At 43.6% G+C, this 18196-nt stretch overlaps 2 protein-coding genes across 16 annotated transcripts in view; one reads left to right on the top strand and one right to left on the bottom strand.

The window, feature by feature from the left end:
- ELAVL1 (ELAV like RNA binding protein 1) overlaps positions 1 to 2688 on the bottom strand; it is a 58812-nt gene extending 56124 nt beyond the window's left edge. For all 10 annotated transcript variants that reach the window (XR_005827407.1, XR_005827408.1, XR_005827409.1 and 7 more), the window contains exon 1: positions 2586 to 2688. The gene's annotated coding sequence lies outside the window, so the exon portion shown is untranslated. The remainder of the gene's footprint in view (positions 1 to 2585) is intronic.
- Positions 2689 to 2841: 153 nt separating this feature from the next.
- Positions 2842 to 18196, top strand: part of MATK (megakaryocyte-associated tyrosine kinase) — a 31668-nt gene continuing 16313 nt past the window's right edge. For 4 of the 6 annotated variants that reach the window (XM_040590593.1, XM_040590592.1, XM_040590590.1 and 1 more), the window contains exons 1-5: positions 2842 to 3258; positions 4934 to 5074; positions 14151 to 14305; positions 16221 to 16397; positions 17467 to 17635. The gene's annotated coding sequence lies outside the window, so the exon portion shown is untranslated. The remainder of the gene's footprint in view (positions 3259 to 4933; positions 5075 to 14150; positions 14306 to 16220; positions 16398 to 17466; positions 17636 to 18196) is intronic. The other 2 variants (XM_040590595.1, XM_040590594.1) reach the window with 2 other exon arrangements.

Genomic DNA, 18196 nt, shown 5'->3' with positions numbered 1-18196 from the left:
ATTATACTTCATACTTACTATGCCACTGCTAGTAATATTAAAAAAAAAAAAGCGCAAAGCCATACACATGAAGAACACCTCTGCCTTCTCAGCATAGCTTATTTCCACCCTACCTCCCCAAAAAAAACAAAACCAAAAGAAGCTTAAAATCTATTTTTGCACACATCACCTACATATAACAAGGTTGTATAATCAAATGAATCATTTAGGCCAGTAGTTTGAAGTTTGCAGGTGCCTAGATTACAGAACTGCACATCAAAAAAAGGTGCCCTGATCAATTTCTAATAGAAAGCAAAATTTAACACATCTCATTTGCTGAGCTATGTCATTCTTCCTAAATGTTTACATTTGTGGGAATCTCCTGCAGCTGCCTTCCATGCTTTTTCTGAAGTATTCAGAAGTGCAAAAAGAACAGCTTCTCTTTTTGAAGTCTGCAAATACAGCAAGCTTGAGCTTCCTGTAACTCAAAGTCTACCACCTTCACAGACAGCTTATCCACAAGACGTAGTCAGTGCAACATCTAATAACATTTTACTGTAGTCAATTCACAGAGGGCTCGTAACAAGCAAGAAACAAGGCAGAGACCAAAGCTTCAGTAAAGAAAGCAGGCTGGCACAACAACTTAAAGAAAGGGATTCTGAAAGTAGAATGACCCATCGCTGACAGGTCAAGACAAGGATGGGTTTTCTCAGGAAAAAAAGTGACAGAACATCCAAGAACCAGCAAACAGAAAACAGAATGTTTTAATTAAGAGCACAGGGCACATTTCATGGTAAGCTAGTATCAGTGCTAGACACTGGCCACGTTCCGACACAATTAAGAAAGATGCTATACACAATGTTTTCCATTTAGACTGTGCTTACAACTACTGTTGCTCCAACAAACCTGGTGCTGCATGAGACAACTTATGTAGGAAAGCAGTATAACCACATCTATCTGGTGCTGCAGAACCACCCACATCAGGGCTAAATAACTAAGGCTATAAACTCACTATATAATATACGTAACAACTGTATCAGCTTAAGATGTTCCCGGTCATACTCCAGTCAAGCCAAGGGGACAGCCTACTGCAAGTGCAGGTCATAGTTCTGTAACTCAGCATTGCTGAACACCTTGAATCATGAAATCACAGACTCATGTGCATCATTATACAAATACAGTTACACTGCTTCAGAGCAAGAACTAGGACAATCACAGAGTACGTATCATGCTGCACAGACTTACAAGCTAAGGAATCTAGACTTTATTATCTATCATACAACACCGACATAACCCAAGAGTCAACAGAAATCTAAGAAATCCTATCAACCATACTGGCTTCATAAAGCCTCTGGAACATATGCATCACCCCAGTTTTAAAGAAAGATGCACAAGTCAGAGACCTCTGTCCACACAGATCTAGAAAGAAAAGTAGTTAAGACACGAGTACTGGGGAACAGCAGGCCGGTAAAGAGGTAAGCGCTGAGCGATTCCAACAGCTAACATCCACATCCAAGCCATAAAATGAAAAAGGAACAGAAATACAGAGACCACAAAAAGTCATCAAATGTCAACAAGAAGCATTAATGAAGCGAATGCATCTCTACCCTTCTCATTTCTTTCCTCCTCTATTTTTCCACAGATGCCTCATTAAATGGATCAGAGGTCCCAGCAAAAGTCCTTCACACACTAAAACATGCTTCCCTTCTCAGCAAGTCTCAGATGTGAGCCTCTGCCCAACAGATAACGCTCCTCTGCTCCCCAGCGTTACAGAACATGGGAACCAGCACACGCTTCCACCCAACTATTCCCCCAGAGCCAGCGGCCCTTCATCCCGGCCACCTCCAGATGCGTTCCTCACCCACGGCCTCCCACGGAACAGCCCAGGACACATTCTCGCCTCTTCCAATCCCCCAAAAAGGGATTCACTCTACTTTGAAAAGCCTCCCACGAGTACTAACAATAGTGGGCTGCTACTTTAGTCGTGATTTCTTCCGGCCAGAAACATTTAGCACAGCGGTGCCGAGCCCTGCCCCGGGCAGGCCCAGAGCTGCACGGCCACTAACACGCACTGGCCGCAGTAGGAAGCCCACCCTCGGGTACTGCCAGTCAGTAAAGACGCGCCACTCTGAGCGGAGGTGGGAGATTCAAAAGCTGCGCCCGTGCGGACACAAGCGAAATAAACACGCGAGGAGGCAACGGGAGCAAGGCCCCGCGGCGCGGTGCGGGTCCCGGCCGCGCATCTGCCGCCCCGGGCCAGCTCCCTGCGCCGCAGCCCCAGGCGGCCAGACCCGCGGCCTTCTCGCCTGCCAGCGCGGAGGCCTAAGGGCCCTGCTCCGCCGCCCGCGCCCCGCCCGCCTCCCGCCGGCCCGCGCGGCCCCGCACGCCCGCCCCGGCCCGCAGGCCGCGGCCCAGCCCGCCGCCCCGGGCCCGCGCTCCCCGCCGGCTGGCCCCTCCCCCCGCAGGCCCCAGCTCTCCCCCTGCAGGCCCAGGCCGCGGCCTCGCGGCCGCAGCCCCCACCACCCACTCCCGCCCGCGCCGGCCTCACAGCAGCCGCCAGGGGCTCCGCGGGCCCCACCCCGCCGCCCGCGGCGGCGCGGCCTCACCTGTCGCCGGCTCGGTAGGGCCTGGGCAGCGGGAGGGTAACGGCTCCGCAGCGCGCACAACAAGCCGCTCGCAGCGCCGCGGCCACGCCCCCGCCCCGCCCACCGAGCCCCGTTGGCTGTCGCGCGCACGTGCCCCGCGCCCCGTTGGCCCGTTGGCCCGTCCGTCCCGCGCCGGCCGGGGGCGGCCTCTGGCGGGCGCGCCGAGGGGAGGGGCGCTGCGCGTGCGGCGCCGGCGGCCTGGCGCGTCGGGCCGGTCCCGCCGCCCCCGGCCTCGCCGCCTCTGGCCCCACCGCTTCAGCCGCCCCTGGGGCCGCGCCGGCCGCCGCGGTGGCAGGGCCATCCACCGCCTGCGCCCCCTCGGCCGGCAGCGAGGCCGCGGGTCTCCAGGCAGCCGCCTCTGCGGGTGAGCAGGGGGCCTGCGCCGGGCTGCTCCCTCAGCGGGCCTGAGGGGCGCTCCCGGCGGGGCGGTTGGTGGCGGGGACAGCGTGACCTGAGCGGTCCCCACCGGGAGGGCTCAGGGCCTCGGGAGCGGCCAGGAGCAGCGCTGGTGCTCCCCCAGCCTCGGCCTGTGCCGCGGGGCCTGCTGAAGCCATGGGAAGGAGCAGGAGGAGAGCGTGGGCCTTGTCTGCATCGAACCCTGGGCACGAGTCCCCCCATACTGCTGTTGTGGAAGGTGAAATACAAGTTTTTCCCTGTAGCAAAAGTTAGACTTGAGTAGCAGGTGCAGCAGGACAGCCCCAGGTTCTAGCGTGTTTGTGGTCGGTGCCAGCCCGTTAGCCAAGGGCCTCCCTTTCCGTGGGTGCCGGTAGGGGAACCTCCCCAAGAAACAGTGCAAAGGAATGCTTGCCACTGGCTGACAGAATAAATCGTTCCCGTGTAAACAAGATACAAGTGATGATTTGCAGGAGAAGCTATGGTGGTCAGCACTGCTCTATGCTCTGCCAAGTCCTTCTGCAGTGACCTTAAGGGATCTGCTGGTCAAGAATTTTCCCTCTGTCCACTGCCAGCAATTGTTTGGTAGCCAAGGGCATCCCTTTACACCTGAACTGCACAGGAGGGGTCTGTGAATATAAACTTCCACTATTCTGTAAGAAATAGCTATCTTTTTGTCATTAACACAGTATTCTGCAATAATACCCGTGGTACAAAGAAGTACGTTTAGTGTGTGACATACTTGTAAGCTTGCAAGTCTGTAAATCCTGTATACCTCTCAAAGTACTCAGCTTTGGACAAAATTTCAGAGTATGGCTGCACTAAAATGTGTGGTGTTATTTTTCATTCACAGACACATCATAAGTTGAGTTTTACTTAGTTGCATAACATAACTGAAAATCAAATGAATGCACCTTCCTCTGGACTAGAACAGCGAAATCCCACCTGAGGGATAGAAACTTGCAATATAGCTGCAAAACCATTTATACGAGTATGTGTTCTTTGCCATTTCTTTACATACATGTGTCTGAAAATACTCTGTACCTAGTATGAATTACACTGGAACACATGGAAAATCACACAATGAAAATGCAAATATCGTTCCTCTACCTATCTTGTCATGGCCTCTAGCAAGGCCTTGTATATGGAATTCCCAACATTGTTGCACTGCTGGTATCTGGTTTATCTGCCCAGTAACCCATTTGAGAAAACCCTTCAAGTGGTCCTGTTATCCTGTGCCATTATGTATGGGCTCCTAATTTATACATTATGACCAGGAAACAGCCCAGTCTCTGCCATAGTCCGAAGGGCACTGTATCAAAGAAAACATAATGGTCAGTATCATTAAATGAAGAGTCTATCAAGGAGGTTAATAATTAAGAGAGATGTTAAAAACGTTGCCATTTTCTTTTTTCCTTTGTCATAGCTTTCAGTGCCAGATGGGGAATCCTCTCCTGTAAACTCCTAAGCCTGACAGGTCTGGAAATACATTTCAAGGCCTCATAAAACATTAAAGATGTTTGTGCATCTGTTATTTGCTTATGCTGTTAGGTATGGCAGCCACAACAGCACAATTTTGTCATTCACATCAATAGCAGCTTTCTTTTACTGTGGATTTTGTATTTTCCTTGTGTTGTTCAGGTTTTAATTAAGCGATCCCATTCTTGGGCCTAAGATGGGTCTGGGATCTCCAAAAATCGAGGCCATGGGCACAAGCCAACACTGCACAGAAGCTCTGATGCCTTTATCTTGTAACGGCACATTTGCAATCTCATAGTTTCATTTATCACCATAAACACCATGGTATTTAAAACTGCGACTGGCAATTATAAAGTATTATCCTATTAAACTGCATGCCAGTTTTTATAGGGATGATCTCATTTTGCTGAAATATATTTATTGTCGCAACGTTTCAGTTCAGTAAGAAAATGCATCAGTCTGAAGGTTTCGTGGCAACGTGGAATTCTGGAAGTGCGAAGCCAAGTCTCCCAGTGAAATTGTCGTACGATGACGCAACATAAATGACATCAGGTTCCTTCAGCCAGGCTGTTCTTGAGGTAGGTTGGAAAAATGAAGAAAGTTCCCTGCGAACAGGGCCATGCGTGGAGCCACTTATCAGCGCAGAACGCGCAGCGGGATCTGCCGAAGCGACTGCCACAAGGCCGCGGTTATGGCCACGGCTGCCAGGGTTGGGTGACGAGAGGGGGCAGCTCTTTTCATTAATGTCCCCGGGTTTATGTTGTTATGAAAAAACTCTAGTTTCATAACACTGGGTTATGTTTACAGGGCTTCCAGGGCGGCCTCCCCGGAGCAGCGCCCCCCCCCCCCTCTCCCTCATCCCCCGGGCTCCTGTAAAATGGCGGCCAGCAGCCACGGGGCAGGTACCGGTGGGGCGGGACTGATCTCCGCTCCGCCCTACGGGCGATCCCCGCCTCCCGGGATCCCCGCCCCCCGGCGTCCCCGCCCCCCCGCCGGGGTCCCCGCCTCGCTCCCCCGCCCTGCCAGGGTGGGTAAAATGGCGGCCGTGCGCCGGCGGGCTCCCTCCCTCACAGGCGGCCTGGCCTGGGGGCGCCCCCCACCCTCTCCTCTCCCTGGGGTCTGCCTTGCTGTTCTGCACAGGGCCTTGTTTCTTGGGTGGGGGGCTGTGCTGCAGGTGTTTGAAGCGTCCGGGAGTTTCCCGCTTCCCTCATTATTCTCCCTAAGCATCTCTCCTGAAGGGTGCCCTGGCTTCTGTTCAGCCCTCCCTCCCTGGGGTCCTCAGTGGCTTTATTTCTTTTCCTCCTTTGCCCTCTGACCTCCCCTTGCCATTGAATAATGAACTACGTACAATTTATTTAAGGAACAAAGTGCCCGTGCTTTCATTTGTCTTAAGAGTTGATAAACATTCAGAGACCCTCATTACTGACTTTGAGGATGCACTAAATTCTTGAATTGGTGACATAAAGAATGTACTAATTACCGAGGCTTCGGATTTCTGTTATCTTTAAAAAGACACCTGGTCCTAATGATAGGAAGAAATTGTATGGAAGAGGGACAATCAGTTAAGCGTAAATATATTTACTCAAAGAATGTAGGTATAGTAATTAGGTCATGTAACCATATAGTTTGAAAGAAATAATGAAATAACTAATGAAAGAAGGGGGCTGTTTCTCTAACTTTCTCTAACAAGGGACCTGTTTATAAGTTATCTAGAGGGAGCAACTAAAAGAAGCAAGAATAAGAGACAGATAGTTGACAAGGACATAAATTAGCTCAGACCGATAAGAACACTATAACCTTGCAAGACCATCACATTCCAGGCAAAGGGTGAGAAGTACACCATGAGGAAGACTACGGCCTTCCTCCCAGAGACCCCTGCCCACAATTCTTGAAAGAATTTGCGCAAGCGCGAAGGACTGATAAGCTAATTAACATACAAAGCGAGAGTAGGTGGGTTAATATATAGGCGTTAATTGAATATTCATTGGTTTATTGTATGACTATGAGATAGTTCGTCACTTCGGGTTTGGTGGAGCGATCCCCCATGCACCCAGTGCTGCTGAATAAAGATAACCTCCGCTCACTCGAATATTGGTGACTGATTCTTTAAATCACCATTCACAGGCCACCCCCTTCCCCCTCTCCTCTGGCTTTTTCTCCTTGTGGTCTCAGCCCGTGGACTTCCATTATCTTCTGGCTTCCCCCCTTGCCTCTTCGTGCCGTGGCTCCAAGGCTTTGCTTACCGAGCGCACCCGCTTGCTCATCCTTGGGTTTGTGGCTCTGTCCCATGACCTCGTTAGCCAGACTTAGCGCAACCTTACGAGCCGCAGGGTTCCTGCACTGCTCCACTGTCAGCATCCTTCTGAATAATGCTTTCTGGTTTTTCTTTCCTTGCCGTTCCCTTGTGTTCTTCTCACTTTTTCTGGTATTCAGTTCTTGAATGGTGGTTTTGTCTTTGTAGCTGAGGATAATTTCCTTCCCAGTGACCTGGTCTGGTGATATCCACTTGTTCGGAGGGGTTTGTCCTCTTCAGGTGCACCTTGTCCTGGTTGTCTGCGGAAGGACGCAGTCGTACCTGTTATTTCATTCCCATGTTACCTTCTTTGTGGTTAGTTATGACCACTCTTTTTCATTCTCTCCGTGCTGTCATTTCACTTGTGAGGTGAATTGTGTCACTGGGAGCATGTTTGTCTCTTCCTTGTGCTGCAGTAAGATCACGTCTTTAAATTTTCAGTGAATTGTAGGAGAACTTCTCTAGCCTCTCTCGGGTCAGTGCAGAAAGCAGGGGGAGTCGCTGTGTTGAGCTCTGAAGCAGAGCAAGCATTTTCAGTCAATAGCAGGCATGTTGCCTGGTGAACATGTTGGTTCAGGTTTCTCTGCACCAAGCTTCACTAATTAAACCAGCAACACTTAATCATTTGTGGATAGATGTGGAAAAGTTTTAATTCAATTTAAATTTGAGGTTATTATAAGTTGTTACTGAAGCTGATTTTTCTCTTGCCCTTGATTTCCCTTTTCCTTTACGTATTAATATCCTTTGTAGGCGTTCTTTCCCCCATACTTGTTGTGCGGTGGTCACACTATTAGCCTCGTTTTGGAAATAATATCCTTTACAATGTAGTAGTGGATAATAGACCTCCACAGTCAAACAACAAAATGAAAGGAAGCAAGATGGAAGCTTTTCTGATTGCCATTAGTCATCTTTATTCCAAGCTCATCATTTATGAAGCTTGTGGTTGTGCGTGTTTTTATACCATTTGTGATTTTGTAGTATAATTATTTGTAGTATAATCTATTTATCCAGTGAGCTGTTAACATCTAGATTTTAACTGCAATAGAAAATTTTGATAACCATTTTTATAATCTTCAATTTTGCTACGTATCTCAGACTAAACAGGGAAGTAAATGGCTGGGAAGCACTTGGCAAATCTGGTTATGCATTTCAGTGTTGGCATTTCTGACCCCTTCTTAAATCATGACAACTTTCAGCGACTGCTGGCAGCATGCTTTCATTTGCCTATGTCTCTGGTGTATAGGAGCAAAGTAATATAGAAGCTTATGTCTCTGTGTATAGGAGAAAAAAAATACTTTTTTTTTTTCTTGTAGTAGCGTAAATCACTACTTCTGCGTATTACTTACTCGTTCTGGCCGGGGGCATGAGGTCTTATTGCATGCTGTAACCTTGTTTAGCCTAGAAAGACAGGCTAAACTTTGCTTACTGACTGACTACATTTTGTAGTCTCAGCTTGGTGTGAAAAATACTTTGTCCAATTGTCCATAAGATAATATTAATTACATTTCTCATAATCTTCCAGTCCTTGAAATATCAAGATGATGTTAAGCAACAGTAAAACCCATAAATCCAAAAATCCAAAAAGCACACTATTCGAAGTTTGGTTTTGTTTTTGTTTCCTCAAAGACTTGGGGAAAATGCCCAGGTTTTCTGTACTTTGGAATGTTTGGCAAAACCTACCTACCACTCAGAAGCCCACATATGAGCTAGTAGTAGGGAGTTATGAAGAGCCTGATGTGTGCTTTAAAAATAGTTGTTTGAGAGTGGCTCGTTAGTCTTGAGATCAATTATGTATTGCCACAAAAATGAGTATGTGGAAGTAGATTTACTGACCTGTTCTTAGGCGGCTCAAGTGTCTGCAGTGACATTAACTGCCTTATTGAAGCCACAGATTTAGTTTGCATGCATCAGTAATGGTAAGGCCATTGATACTGCTGCCAAACTTGGCACTAAGATTGTTTGGACCAACAACAGTTACAGAGTAGTCTGTGTTTTAATGCGTTTTTAATACATTTGACATGAATGGTTTGGTTTTGCTGCCAGAGGTTTGTGGTTTCCAAAGCATGTATTGTTGATGGTCTTAAATACAGAAAATATGGCAATGTGAACACCATAATGCTTAAGGAGTCTCCTGGGGTTTATGAAGTAATTATTTGGCTTGAGCGTTTATGGCACCTGCACAAGCCTCAAGTGTCTCTTATCACCACCATAGAAGCCATAAAGCACCACAGAATTACCGTGTTATCAGACTTTGAGTGTCTTCATACTTCAAGGATGTATTTCAGAATTCTAAGATCTACTTTTTAAAGTCTCATTATCATTAAAACATACATTAATCACACAATCTCCACAAACTTCACTTACATCAACAAAAAGAATTCCTCACACCAGGGCATTGTGGAGGAAGGTGTGACCATACCTAAAAATGTTTGAAAGTTTGAAACAGCAAAGCTCTACTGAGTCTTGTGGTGTTGTAACGTGAGTCTGTGCAGGGCAGCAAAGTTTGGAGAAAGCTTGAGTGTCAAATCAGATCAGAATCCTAGCTGAAAAGGATAATGTAATTGTTGTGCTAAGCATACCAATTTGCAGCAAATAGTGAAGCAACATGTAGTCTTGATCTGTTTTTATCTCCAAACATACAGAGTTTTCAAGGTGATTTAGATAATCCTTTAGCTTAATATATTGCATGATGAAGTACAAGATCTGTTTTCAGGGATTGTCTGTCAGTCAACTGATCAAAGCGCTGGCTGATGTCTGACCATTACTGGTTGGGGTTTTTTTCCCATTTCCAACATTACACTTTGTATATGTTTACATGCTGAACGCTTTTCTGAATAGGTGGGATGTCTAAGGGTGTCTCCTCACACAGATCCACTTTATTTGTGCCTTTTAAAGGGTTTAACTTCAGAAATTCTAGTTGTTTAATCCTGAGTATCTTGAGTATTACAACTGACAGGAGATACGTATCATCAGCGCAGTAACAACAACTAAGCCTTGTCTTTCAGAAATTTCTCCCAAGAACAGCTTAGAGATGCTGAAGAACACTGTAGTCAAAACTGGTCTGGGGAAAATTCATACCGAGTATAAATTCAGGATTAGCCATCATGGTCATGTGTGAGCACTCAGTCAGGTGTGACCAAAACCAATTCAGAACAGCTCCAGGCATATCAAGCGTGGCCTTCAGATGATATTGATACGTCCCAGTATTGATATTGAAAGGTCTCTTCCCATCCTCCCTCCCACAACCCTGCTTGAGTTTCCTGTAGTATGCGTACATGACTTGCTAATTGTCCTGTAACTATGGTCTCCTGTGTTCTAATGTGACCTCTCGTATTTTAGTCAGTTCAGCAGTAGATGTAGGTGTTACTTCTACTGCCTCTATGATATCATGTGAGAAAAGATTCAGGATAGTTTGAACTGGATGGGCAGTAAGCTTCTGAAGAAAGTAAGTCTCTCTCCTGTGAAATCGTGATGCTTCAGGCTTTAGGATCTACCTGGTAGGGATCAAGTTTGATTTTGTCCCCACTTTATGGGTAAAGCTTATGCACTCAGTGCTTTTTGTGTTTGCTGGTTAACTACCTCTAAGATAATACTCTAAAACATCTTTTAAGAACAGTACTGTGTAAAAAAATAAAAAATAAAAAAAGGGTGGAGGGGATGGGGCTTGTAGGCAGTGAGGGCTCTGGGTGAATTACATTAGGAATTCCCTGTTTTGGCACAGTATCAAATTATGAAGATTGTGCAGGTTTTTATTACCCATCAGCAAAGTGTCTGTTTTGGAATGTATTGAACTAACCACTGTGATTTATCAACAGAAACGATTACTACGTCCCAAGAGGTTACTTTTCTCTGGCCATCAGAACGTGTTTTGCTGACATGTTTGTTTTGCTTAAATCTGCCGTATTTAGTTTTGAGACTTCAGGTTGAATTTGCAGGCCTGTTCCTGAAAGAGCTTTTTTGTAACTGTAAAATGAGTGTATATAACACAGAAATTCAGACTAAAATCATATAATCTCTGTGGTATGGTTTCTGCGGTAGTTTGCCAGAATCATTTTATTGTTCGTTACTTGCTGAGACTGCTACCAGAGAGCAAAGTGCAGCTGATATCAGCATTTCCTAGGGACTTTTGTCTCAGTCGAGTATTCTGTTCTCATGCTTTAAAGATGTCATTTAAAGTGAGTCATTGGCTTTACATCTCATGTGATTTATTATAGACATACATCGCTAATGCTTTCCAAGGAAAAACCCCAGATTTTATTTTTTTATTCAGACTTGTGGCTTTGAACAAGTAGGCTGGTTGGGAGTTTGCTTAACTAGGGAGTTGCTCTGATTTATTTTTTTAATCTATGTACTGAGAACACTTCAGCAGACAATGGAGCTCACGGGAGCTTGTGATTATTTTTATAGGTATACTTCTGCTTTGGCGTCAAGGATAAATAGATTCATCAGCACCTTTTGGTCTGTATGGATACATCAGTGTTTTATTCTTCTGAAAAAGTGAGGTTTATCTGCACTGAGTGCAGATTGGTAGCTCTGATAAAGGAGCAGATCTGACATCTTGAAGAAAAAACGTGAACTTGTGAAGCTTTGGGAGTGTAGAAAACTTCCTAGACTGACCCTCCATACCAAGTGTGCAGTAACATCTCCAGCTCATTCAGTCATTAGCATTTGATATGCTTATTTATGACCTAGTTCATCTTTTGTCACGATGATGACAGTGTGAAGTTATAACAAGAAGTAAAATAAAAGGAAGATAGTTTAGGCATTTTTCTTAACTGAAAGGGTGTTTTTGTAGGGGCACATATCAAATTTTTGCCCAGGGCAGGACAGGATGGTTGGAGGAGGAAGGAGTCCTGTGAGCTGCCAAGGAAGTCAAGTCAAATGTAGATACATTTGTGCTTGAGTAGAAAATACTGATAATCCCTGCTAGATGCTCCATGGTAACAGAAGTGACGAGCCTTTCTGCAGAGGACAGAGGGAGAACAGGACCGTGATCCACCTCCCATAATAAAACAGTTTTCTCATTTATAAGCCCTCTTTGATCACAGTGGCAACTCTTTTACTGGTCCACATTTAATACCAGTGATAGCAAGTCTGTAGACATGATGACCTAAATATAACTGCCTTTTTAATTCTTAGCCCAAACCAAGATTGTCAGTAAGCTTTTAAAGCTAGAAATGTTACGGCTTTTAGTTGTTTGAAATGCCAGCTATACCTGCTGTAGTATAGATGAGGGTGAGAATTATGGAGGCCACCAGATTAGCTCTTGGAATAAACTGTGTGGTTCATATAGGGAGAAATTCCTTCTGGTGCTGAAGATGTGGAACTCCCATAGCTTTATTGGGCTGTTAGGAAAACAGATTCGTAGGTATTTTTTTTCTCAGAATACCTGTATCACTTAACAGTTCTCTAATAAGTATGATAATAATTGAATCTTAATTTCCTAGCTGTAAGAGGTGCTGAGATCCAGTGCACAATTGCCCCTATGTATTAATATCAGTTAGAACTGCAGTGAAATTTGGAGACTTAAGAGATTTGGGGTTTTTCTGTTTTGTTGCATGTTGAAATTCCTCTCTTGTGTGAGATGTTTTCTGCCAGATTATACTAGATTATACTGCAGTATAGTGCATCAGCAGTCATGCAGTGTGTTTTTAAACTTTGCAGAGTAAAGTGTGGGTCAGTATATTCATTGTCTGGAAAAAAAAAGATGGCCCATGAGGCTGTATAATCTAATGTTATGTAGGGCAGAACATGAGGAACTATAGGAAGACTTTATGCATGACTGAACAGTTAATGTTCAAAAATAAAACCTGGGGGAAAACTGTCTTAGCTTTTCCACAATATGAGGAGCTGTGCTGGCTGTCACTACTCAGGAGCAAAATTCTGGAATTTACAATTGTGCTGAGCAGTAGCTGATCAAATCTTGGACATGAAGAACAAAAACAGAGGACAGAAAACATTCTAGAATGACAGTGGTTTGCCTGTGCTTGGGATACGGATGGCATGCTCTGCTCTTCTTGCCTTGGAGAGGATACGGTAGGACTTGGGAAGGGCTGAGGCTAGTGACAGAGGTGATCAAAAGCAGAGCATAGCTTCCATAGCGAGGACGGCTGAGCGGGCTGGCACCTTTCAGCCTGGGAGAGATGATTTAAAGCAGACACTAGATGTTTACAGAATCTGAAGTGGCATGAAGCAGGCACCACTGGAGACAGAATACCGTGAGGGCTAGACCTGAATGTGCTTATTGCCAGACAGTACCTTTTTGACCGACTTCACAAGGTTGCTTTATCACTATTGCATTACTTTTCTTCTCTGTGGGCTTCCTTTTGCTGAAGCTGTCTCTGCCTCCGGTGTAAACTGGTCTGGACTCCCTCTGTAGGCAACAGAAAGCAATAGCCACGGTGAGTTACCTTCCAGAGATGCCCGTTTCTCTCAGACCACCTGAGAACAGACAGAATTTCTTGATGACTTGTGTGTCCTCTGGCTGGTGGCCAGCAGATATTCAAGGTGCCAGGGCATTTGGTTTGATCTGCCATCGGTGTGAAGTCTGCAGCCCCTAGGCAGCTGTCAGGATAACTGGATGATTTAAGTTGTTGCACGTTGTGCGGATACAAGACCCCGGTTTCTTGAGGGATGTACTCTTTTCCCACATACGATGTGTTTCAGTCCTTAATAAGTATCTCTGGGTATTGCCGTTAGTGAATCAGCTTTGACTTTCTGGTGAATTTCAGAGAAATGCTTCTAGACTGCAGCCTGTTATCTGCTTCTTTTGAATGGTAAGACATATCTCTTATTTAACAGTGTTCCAGATGTAGGTATTTCTAGAAAGTCAAAATAAAAAAATCTTATACTTTTCCCCCCTGCCCTGCCCTCACCCCTTCCATTGCAAGGATATCTATTTTGAGTTGGTATCTCTCATACTAGCAATAACATTCGATTTTATGTTTTAATGAAGTCTTGTATCTCGCTTTAGAAATTTGCAACATACCCTAATTTTGGGGTGACTCAAACTGAGCACCATTTGGAATTGGGATGGACCTCTCATGGGAATAAATTACAACTGCCTTCTTGTCCAGAGTTATTGTCAATGATTCCTGCTGTTTTCCCTGCACCTCCAGCTGAGCTCTCCTGGAGTAAGCACAATTAGCTTGCTTCCTGCTCCCAAGTCATTCCCTGCCAATTCCATGAAAATGTCATTAGGCATTTTTTCTATAAACAATCTCATTATCTGCTATTTGAGCCAGACGTTGAGAAATTAAATCTGTGAATTGTCTGCTGTGTCAGTCATTTAAAACCAGTTATTTTTCAGTACAGTCTGTTTTATTAATCTTTTTGGGTTTGTCTTGGAATTCTGTACACAGGATAATTACAGTTATGAACAACAAACATCTGCAAGCAACCATGGAGAGCTAGCAGTTACACCAGCTCGTGCCAGACTACTCAGCTGCAGCATGCTGCCAGGGATTCGTACTGCCCACCAAGGGAATGCTGCGGGAATCCAACATCCATGTCTCGTGTACGTATATGTTTTATTTCAAAGTTCTTGCAGCACAGGTAGGTGGTTCTCAAATAGGACACTTAAAAAAACTAAGGGCACTAGTTCCTGTAGTCACAGAAGGAGATGAGCTTCCTGCTCAAATCGCTTTCTGGAGAAACCTCTCTCTCCACTAAGAAAAAGAGAATATTATCTTCAGTATGAAATTACTCTTGTGAATTTTACCTTCTTGCTCAAATATCTGTTTCATATCAGGCATTCAGTTCTCATACATAGGTTGTGTTTAATGCATGTTCTGAAACTGGAAATAAGAAATCAACAAAATGATTTTCACTTCTTTCTTTTGTGTCTTTGTAACTGGAAAACATAACACTGTACTTCATAATCATGAATGTATGAGCAGTATTTTTCCATATCTGTTTGTTGTGAGGATATGATGATGTGAACTGTGGATTATCGATGTTCTTCATTAATTCACTTAAATTATGCTAGAAAAAGTGATATTTCTGTAGCAATTTGAGAAATCTGAAACTGTTACAGAATTATTATTCTAACTTTTTAATGGGTGATGTAGATTAGTTTACTTATCATTGGTTTTTATGGAGGGGACAGGGGAGGAGGTTGAAATAGGAACACTGAGAGACTCTAAAAATATGTTCTTCAAGCTCCTGGACATGTGTATATCTGAAAAGCATAAGATGGTGAGCAGTATATTTGTAACTAAAATTACTGGATAACTTTGTCTTGTTGAGGAAGTAAGAAGTGCTAAAACAGGACATTTTGTTAACCTTTATTTTTTTCTTCTGATATTTATTTTAGTAAGGAAAAAAGCTTTCTTCTCCAGATAAAAAGCAAATATTTTGATGATAAATGGAGTTTTCTCTGCCTACTGGAGTGAATCTGTGCTGTTTCAAACTTTTCATTTATATAGCTTTGTATTTCTTCACTTGAATTCTTACGATTTTTGTTAGATAACCTCCTTCTGTTTTAAGAGAAATTTATATTGATGTGCTAAACATCTCTTTCCTAACTTCTTAATTTATATGAAAGTTTGGGAGTACATCTTCTGGGGTTCCTTCTGTCCTGCAGCTGGTTGTTGCTGTGTCAAATAATGTCTGGAATTGGGGTCAGCTGCTCCTGTGGAGGAAAGCGTGGAATTGAATTCCACTGTGAGAAACAAAACTTGAGAGGGGATTTTCCCCCTCACCTGTGTTGCGTTCTCAGTTTGCTACCCAAATGACAGCTCGCTTGTTATGGTGGAAGAAAAGAGAGATCTGTTCCTTAGTGTTGTTTGCAGAGAGCTAACGATGTCTTACAAGCATATACTTAACATCCAAGTAGTTACACCACGTAAAATGCCTCCAGATTTTTTTCAGAAGCAGGCATGCGATCCACCTGTAACTGCCTGGCCTCTCTGAACTCACATCTGTGTTGGTTACGATTCTCAGTGCCTTACTGAAAACTGAAACGACAAACAGGTCCTGGGGCAGAAGGGTCCTTAGGTCTTTCTGTTTGGGGAGGTGACGTGTATCTTACCAAGTGCATATGCCTACAATATTGTCACCTGTATGTAAACCAGCTACATTAGGTTTGCTCTACAGTCAACAAAAAGCTAATCACATACATACATTTGGCCAGATGTAGATCTTGCAGCCAAGCCTGGGCTGACTGTATAGGAAGCCTAAAATGAATAGGTTGTGTGTGAGTGCTTACACTAGTGCAAGGCAGCAAAGGAGAAATTCATCAAACTGCTAGTGCTTGTGAGCTTTTTATACATTGCAGGTTTGAACGGGACTCCAAAGGGCATTTTTTTTTGTTTTTAATTTGAGTGTTTCGGGAAATTTTCCATTTATTTTCAGAGGACGTTTAGTGTTTTAGTAGAAAAACAGTGCCATCATTGAAAGGGAAATGAATATGTTGCCCTGTCTGATTGCAGACTTACCAGAAGCACTTAGAATGACAAAAGCACAAAAAGAAAGACGTTGTTCAGAAGACAGGAAACCAAGGAAACAGGAGCTCCGCAGGCTTTACAACCAGCTTCAATGTCAGCTCTGTGCGTCCCTTGCACAGGAGCAGGTGCATGTGCGGCACATATCCGGGGAGCCATCAGAAGGTGGGATACGTTTGTGGAGTTATGAACGTGACAGAGCTTGCTTATGTTCTAGAAGTGTGTACAGCAAGTAAAAGATCTTTCAGAAACATTTCTGAAAGAAAAATTGCAGTAGAAATACATGCTACGTGAACAAACTTGGGATAACTAGGTGTGTTGCTCAGCTTTGCCAAATGGCCCTCCCCTAAAATTGTAATCTATGCTGAGAAACCTAACCATTTGAAAAATGTTTTCTATAACACTCTTCTCTAAACTCATGTGGAAGTGATGTTACAATTAACAAAGACATCACTTAAAAAAAAAAAAAGTCTGTTTTGTCGGTGAGATCAGAAGTTATCTGCACTGTTCATTGTTGTTTGTTGAGCCTAAAAACTGTTGTTTGAATAGAAGTTTAGAAGCAGCTGACTTTGGGAACTGCTTGCAGAGAAGGGATGCTGAGGATGAAAAAGGAAGAGGTGTGAGCTATAACCTATTCAGAAATGTTCTAGAATACTGAAGATGCCAGTGTCTGGTGTGTAACATCATACAGATGTTCATGTCAGCTTGTGATAAAAAAGCTTAAAATCTTTCAGGCCTAACTACAGTTTTTGTAGTTGATATAAAAACCATCATCAAAGAAATAATTACAGTCAAATTTGCAGAGCACAAAAATTTTAGCAGTCTCAAATTGCCTTTTCTTTTGAAAGACTTCTTACCATTGGAATAATTCCCTGTCTTTGGAGGGATCCAGTCTTTGCAAAGAGTAACTTTTTAATGTTACCTGTTGGACGTTGTGGCAGTCTGAATGTGAGAGATACTCAAGCAGAAGCTTTTGCTTAACAAAACAAAATTTTTAGCATAGCCTTTGCTTCTGTGTTGCATTAGAGGTACAAATCTCAGTAATAAATTTAATCCACTACTGTCAGCTGCTATAATAATTGCTATAATGACAAGGAACAGAACAAATGGGGCAAGATTTTATGATGACAAACAACTGACAACAGTATGAAGACTTTTTAACTTAAATAGTATTAAGGATGTCTTCTTAAATATTAAAGAATTTGGCTACTAATCCAGTTTTCTTCATTCACAGGCTAATAAAAACAGAGGGAACATGCAACAAACTTGTGGAAGAGAAGGTGATGAAACCAGAAGCAGAGCTACACCTATCTCTGAAAATATACCTGGAGGGCTACTGGATGTACAACCTGTTTTACATGACCATGTAGAAGACATTAACATCTTGCAAGGTAAATTGCTGTGTGAGGCTTTTGATTTCAGACATTCTTATCATGATTTTTAACATATTTGCAAAGTGATTTTTCAACAGTGCTTGATCTAACTGTTGAACTTATTCCATGCTGTTTTATTTCATGCATAATTACCTTACTCTGATTTTTCAAATATACAATTGTAGGCTTTAATGCAAGATTTTGTATTAGTCAGGCTTTTTTTCTGTGGGTAAATATTGATTGCTGTGCCAGGTGACGAAACATTCAGATTGCTTCTGTTGTTGTTATTTCATGAATTCCTGAAAATACTACTTTGCTTTTAGTTATGAAATTGTACATTAAGTTTGATATCTAAATTGAATCTTCAAGTACAGCATTTCCAATTAGATTAGTTTTTATTTTTTCCATTCTCATGTAAGCAAAAGCAGATAAAAAGGAAAGACGAAAAAAAAAAAAAAGCAAGTGTAAGAATTATTTTTGCCTGGAAAAGCCTGTGATGGCACAAGCAGGTGATTGAATACCAGGGAGTAGGTGGGTGCTGCAGGAGGTGGTAATGATATTAAAGAGAACGTACCTGGGTGCACTATGGAC

This window comes from Falco naumanni, chromosome 4 (assembly GCF_017639655.2).
Source record: "Falco naumanni isolate bFalNau1 chromosome 4, bFalNau1.pat, whole genome shotgun sequence".
In the NCBI taxonomy this organism is placed as follows: Eukaryota; Metazoa; Chordata; class Aves; order Falconiformes; family Falconidae; genus Falco; species Falco naumanni.
Note: the sequence above shows the minus strand (reverse complement) of the source record. Positions and strands in the feature narration are given on the sequence as shown.